Here is a 6,849-nt window from a genome sequence, read left to right as displayed (position 1 = left end):
CCAAGTCCCACTTTCCCGGCCATGCACACCCACCCTTGGGACAGAAGTAGACCTTGCTCTCAGGATCTCCAGAAGAGGGCGTGAAAAGAGAGAGTGGCCCAGAGCTTCTCAGCTGGCAGGGGGTGCACACCCCACTGCGGTGCCCACACCAAGGCCTGTGCTCCAGGCCTCCGGAGCCGACCCCCTTCCTAGACCTCGTGCCTTACCGAGTCTCTGAGACTTCATCCAATAAACACGTCTGTACATGTGTGCGCCTTCCATGTCCTGTGTTTCCTCAGCCTTGGTGTGACCCTGCCCCCCCATACCTCCTTAGCCAACTTGGGGGCTGGTGACTGGGACACCATGCCTGGAAGTGAAGGTTTTAGAGAGCATGGTGGGCAGGATAGAGGGCGGGGGTTATAAGCTGAAAGGGCCTGTGTGTCCAGTGTGTGACCTGGAGTTCGGCTCCCTCTGACCCACATTTATAGTCTGGACCTCGTCACTGTACTCAAATGGTACTTGGGATTGACGTTGTAAGAGCCCAGAGAAAAACCGGGTGTGGTGGTGCACACCTTTAATTCCAGCCCTTGGGAGGCAGAGGCAGGTGGATCGCTGTGAGTTCGAGGCCAGCCTGGTCTACAAAGTGAATTCAGGATAGCCAAGGCTACACAGAGAAGCCCTGTGCTCGAAAAACCAAAGCCAAACAAACAAACAAACAAACAAAAGAGTCCAGAGAAAGCCAGGCGTGGTGGCGCATGCCTTTAATCCCAGCATTTGGGAGGCAGAAGCAGACAGATTACTGTGAGTCTGACACTAGCCTGATCTACAAAAGCAAGTCCAGGATAGCCAGGACTGTTACACAGAGAAACCCTGTCTCAAAAACACTTAAAAAAAAAAAAAAGAGTCCAGAGAAGACCCCCAAGAGTCCCAGACTTAGGAACACTTGGGGGAAGCACTTGTGCCCTGGGGCTACCAAACCTGTCTGGCTTTGCTACTCTGAGGCGTGGGGGGGGGGGGCCGGCACCTAGCTCCTTGGTGATTAGAGGAGAATGGTGAGTCAGTGGCTTCGGCGATGGCTCAAGAAGTGTCCACCAGGCTCAGCCAAAGATGCTCAGTAAAAGTCCTGGCCCTGCAAGAGCGCCTGGTGTGAGGGTCACTGACAGGCCGTAGGCCATGCACCCCACCCCCTTGTGGGTGTGTCCTGTAGGTAGTTCTTTGACAGTCCAGTTGGGTGCTGTTTATAGTCTTGCCTGGAACACAGCCACTTCCCAGGTCCCCCGGGGTTTCGGGGAGTGGAAGAACGATGTAGGCACCCTGGAAACTAATCGGGAAGAGTTGGGCCGAGAGGGGTGACAATTGGTGGCCGTATATAAGCTCAAGGATGTGGGGCTCAGGAGCAAGTACAAACTGGGGTGCAGAGGGCATGTGGGGCCAGAGGAGAGTGAGAAGATAGGTAGGTGAGATGGCACAGACCCTCAGGGCCTGTGGGGAGACTAGGTTATCCCACAGTGGGGAGACGTGGGGTGCTGAGCCAGGAGAATGCCTAAAGGTGTGAGAGGGTGCTGGGGCGCCCCCAGATGTCTATAGGTGAATTGTTGTAGAGTCAGATTGTATTTTAGACAGATTTCCCTAGGTGAGGTGAGGCAGATGGAGGCCAGACTGGGTGAAGCCACGGAAGGCTCTCTCACTTGGGATGGGTGTGGTCCTCGTGCCTCTCTACTGGAGACTCCAGGAGGTGGTCAGAGCACTCTGCAGTGCACAAATTATTCTCTCCTTGTTTCTCCTTTGGGAAAAGAAAAATGTCCAGAGTGTTCCTCAAGACCTGTGCGTTTGCAGAGGTGGTTGATTGGCCAGGTGGTGGTGGCGCAGGCCTTTAATCTCAGCATTTGGGTGGCAGAGGCAGGTGAATCTCTGTGAGTTCGAGGCCAGCCTGGTCTACAGAATGAGTTGTCAGACAGCCAAGGCTAAAACAGAGAAACCTTGTCTCAAAAAAAACCAAAAAAACAAAAAAACAAAAAAACCCAAAAACAAAAACCAAACAAACAAAGACCAGGGGGGAAAGTTTGTAAGTGTGTTATAGCCCCAGATTGTTCAGCATCCTTCTTGGGACATTGAGACAACCAATCCGTGGATAGGAAATCTGCCTTAGGAGAATGGGAAGACTTTGGGTCCTTGATGTCTGTGGGAGCTCTGCTGTGCCTGGCTGGGAGGTCACTTACACCAGGAAAAACAACCCCACCAGGATTAACTAAGTCCTGCTAGGCATCAGTTCTGCCAGCTGCGTTGGTAACTTAGTTACTGTTCTGTTCCTGTGAAGGGGACACCATGACCAAGGCAACTTTCACAAAGGAAACTAAGGGCTTGTTTAGGTTTAAAGGTCATCATGGTAGGAAGTAGACAGGAGTGGACCCGGAGTAATAGCTTAGAACTTTACATACTGAGACAGAGAGAGAGAGAGAGAGAGAGAGAGAGAGAGAGAAGGAGAAGGAGAAGAAGAAGAAGAAGAAGAAGAAGAAGAAGAAGAAGAAGAAGAAGAAGAAGAAGAAGAAGAAGAAGAAAACAATAACAACAACAAGAGCAAGAAGAGCCAGGCGTAGTGGTGCACGCCTTTAATCCCAGCACTTGGGAAGCAGAGGCAGGTGGATCTCTGTAAGCCTGGTCTACGAAGAGAGTCCAGGACAGCCAAGGCTACACAGAGAGAAATCCTGTCTCAAAAACAGAAGAAGGAGTAGGAGGTGGAGGAGGAGGGAGGAGAAGGAGGAGAAGAAAAGAGAGAGGGAGACAGAGACAGACACCCACATGAGCTTTTGAAATGTCAAAGGCCACTCCCAGAGACACAGGTCTCCAACATGGCCACACCCCCTAATCCTTCCCAAACAGTTCACTAACTGGTGATCAAGAATTCAAGCATATCTGCCTGTGAGGACCACACTAGCTGATATAGTGAACTGGCCATTAATCTCACTAATAATAAGAAGAGCAGGTAGGGCCCTTATCCTGAGTCTAATTAGCACCCATTTCTTCTAATGCCGTGTTTATTCTTTTGTGTGACCCTTGGATCCATTTGTATGACTGTCACTGTATGGTCCAACTCTCCCCAAGGCCAATGCCAGTGAGACCCTGTGCTCACTCTCTGTTGTTTATGGTCCCTAGGGGCCTAGGATAGAGTCTGATAAAGAGAAACACTCAGAATGAGTCAGGCTAGTTGGATGAGCACTGTTTGATTCTGGAGCAGCCGCAGGAAGGCTGTGGAAGGAATAGGAGGGGAGGGCTCCGCTGAGTCAGGCAACCCAAGTTCTGGCATTGAGGGGTACAAGGTCACACAGCTCTCCCAAGAAATGACTTTGAAGCTGAGGCTGGCAGAGTAGGTGAGAGTCCACTAGAACAAAGCATGGGGAAGCCTGGCATGGGTGGGGCATGCCCGTAAGCCTTACACCTGAGGCTAGGGTGAGAGGAATGGCTAGTTGGTTTAGAATACACTGCAAAGCTGGGCGTCGTAAGCACAAGCCTTTAATCCCAGCACTCAGGGAGGCAGAGGCAGGCAGATTGCTGTGAGTTCGAGACCAGCCTGGTCTACAAAGTGAGTCCACAACAACCAAGGCTACACAGAGAAACCCTGTCTCACCAAAAACCAACCAACCAACCAACCAACCAAACAACCCCTCCCCCCAAAACCAACCAACCAAACAACAAAACAAAACACCCCAAAAGCTACCCAGGACAGTGCAGAGTTAAACGCCAACCAGCCCAGATGAAGGTAAGTCTTCCCCAGACTTGGAAACACTGCTCTTTGGGCAATTGCAATCTCTGGCCTAGTAGAAAAACTCAAGCAGGAGGGAATCCAGTGTCTACAGAGGGAACAGAGGGCAGAGCCAGGAAACAACATTAGCTTTTGCGATCATCACACAGTCACCAGATGTTGTCGTGAGAGGCAAGCAAACAGACAAAACCAGAGTGTTGCTGGTGCCCAGCGGTGACCCATGTCATAGTCAGTGTCACCCCAGGGTCCCAGGGCCGACGAAGGGAAAGGAACGGACTTCTGATAACAACTGCCTCTTACTCTCCTGGAGGCCCTGCCGCCATCAAACCGCAACACTGAGCACTCCGTCCACCAGGGGGCAGCAGCACACAGAAAGATGCCCGCTGCAGTGATTTTATAAAGTGCTTTTGCATCTTGTCTCTTAAATCTTGTAGAGGGGTCTGTGAGGCAGATCAGCGGTTAAGAGCACTTGCTGCTCTTGCAGAGGACCAGAGTTTGGTACTTAGCACCCACCTTGGGTGACACAACTGCCTGTGACTCTAGTTCCAGAGAATACAACGCCCTCTTCTGGCCTTCGTGGGCACTGCATGTATATAGTGCACATATGGATAAGCAGGCACACACATACAAATAAATAGGTAGGTAAAGAAATAAGTCCTGGAGGCTCTGTGAGTGGTGGCGCACACCTATAATCCCAGCACTCAGGAGGCAAAGCCAGGAGGATCATTGTGAGTTCGAGACCAGCCTGGTCTACAGAGTGAGTCCAAGACAGCCATAGCTACACAGAGAAACCCTGTCACATACAAACATACAAAGAAAGAAAGAAAAGAGAGGGGAGGGGGAGGGAGAGAGAGAGAGAGAGAGAGAGAGAGAGAGAGAGAGAGAGAGAGAGAGAGAGAGAGAGAGAGAGAGAGAGAGAGAGAGAAAGGCCTGGAGTGGTGGTGTACACCTTTAATCCCAGCATTTGGGAGGCAAAGGCAGAAGGATCTCTGTGAGTTCTAGACCAGCCTGGATTACACTGCAAGTTCCAGGCCAATCAGGGCTACAGAGTGGGATTATGTCTCAAAATAAACAAACAGAGGACTGGAGAGATGGCTCAGCAGGTAAGAGCACTGGTTACTCTTGCGGAGGTCCAAGGTTCAATTCCCAGTGCCCACACAGCAGCTAACAATGATCTGTAATCCTAGTCCCAGGGGACCCAACACTCTCTTTTGTCTTTTGCACAGACACACTTGCAGGCAAAATAACTGTGCACATAAAAATAAATAAACATTTAAAAATAAAATATTTTCAAAACTTTTGTGACAATGTTTCTTTCAGTTCTGGCTGTCCTGGAACTCGCTTTGTAGACCAGGCTGGCCTCAGATTCAAAAAGATCCTTCTGCCTCTACCTCCCCAGTGCTGGGATTAAAGATGTGTGTCACCACATCCAGCTAATTTTTTTTTTTTAAATCTTAATTTTAAAAAAATTATGGGGCTGGAGAGATGGCTCAGTGGTTAAGAGCACCGCCTGCTCTTCCAAAGGTCCTAGGTTCAATTCCCAGCAACCACATGGTGGCTCACAACCATCTGTAATGTGATCTAGCGCCCTCTTCTGCAAGTACATGCAAGCAGAGTACTGTATACATAATAATAAATAAATAAATCTTTTTAAAAAATTATGGTTAGTGTTAATGGCCAGTTTTGTTGGTAGCACCTCTTCTGCTATTTATCTCCCTCTATATGAGGGAAGACCCTGGGAATGGGCAACTTGACTCACCAATTAGCTGCTATTGGACTCTCCTGTTGTCTCAGCTGCCTTGAGCAAACAGCCAGCCTGACTGCCCTTATGCCAGCAGCAGCCTTCGGAAACACTCCACAGACACTGTACAAAAGACAGCCGCTGATTGCCTTGGCTCCCGAGGGCACAGTCCTAGCCAGGGCTGCTCGGAACAGTTTGTACCAGACTTTTCGCTCTAACTAGGCTTGATGTATAAGTGTAGGTTAAGACTTCCTATAGTTTTCCCACTCACCATCCTTTTACACAAGAAATTTTACTTAACTCCACGTCTGTATATATATGCATATATAAATCAAAGATTTATATAACCATAGTTCTTTGCATACAAATTTTTTTCTAATTATGAAAATGAAAACAGATTTGTATACCAAGATATGTTTTAAAAAATATTTATTTATTTATTATGTATACAGTATTATGCCTGCATGTACTGCAGGCCAGAAGAGGGCACCAGATCTCATTGTGGATGGTTGTGAGCCACCATATGGTTGCTGGGAATTGAACTCATGACCTCTGGAAGAGCAGTCAGTGTTCTTAACCGCTGAGCAATCTCTCCAGCCCCGGTATGTTTGTTTTTATATAAAGAATTAAATCAGGCCAGGCGTGGTGGCGCACACCTTTAATCACAGCACTCAGGAGGCAGAGGTTCAATGAAGACTCTGCAGTTTATAACACAACAGTGTATAATCTGAACTGAGGTTTTCAGGCAGCACTGGAGTTGTGTGGTCCGATGGCATCCTCTGGCCAAAGTGTCCATGTCATGTGTTCAGACCCAAGGCTGCAGTGGAGTCTCACACGGCAACACACCTCAAACTCAGTATGCGTTTGGTTTTGAATTAAGTTTTGGTTGTTGTCCAATCAGAGACCTTTCCCTGTTGCCTGTGTGTGTGTGTGTGTGTGTGTGTGTGTGTGTGTGTGTGTGTGAGAGAGAGAGAGAGAGAGAGAGAGAGAGAGAGAGAGAGAGCGAGCTCTCTAGTTATGGGATTCTATATGAATGGAGTCACCTTCCACACTTTAAGAAGCTTTGCTTGCTGTGGGGCTGGAGAGATGGCTCAGCACTTATGAGCACGGAAGATCCGGTTCAATTCCCAGCACCTACATGGCAGCTCACAACCATCTCGCGGGGATCCAGCTCCCCCTGCTGATTCCCAAGGGCACCAGGCACACATGTGCGCAGACGTGTAAGCAGACAAAACACCATACATAGAAAATAAAAGTTTAAATGTAGAAACATTAAACACACACAAAAGCTGCTGCACTTTGGGGCTTCAGATGCAGCTCACTTGGCAGAGTGTGTGCCCAGCATGCACGGAGCTTTGGGCTTCACTGC

The sequence above is a fragment of the Acomys russatus genome, chromosome 29, assembly GCF_903995435.1.
Source record: "Acomys russatus chromosome 29, mAcoRus1.1, whole genome shotgun sequence".
NCBI lineage: Eukaryota > Metazoa > Chordata > Mammalia > Rodentia > Muridae > Acomys > Acomys russatus.
This window is presented reverse-complemented; position numbering follows the sequence as displayed.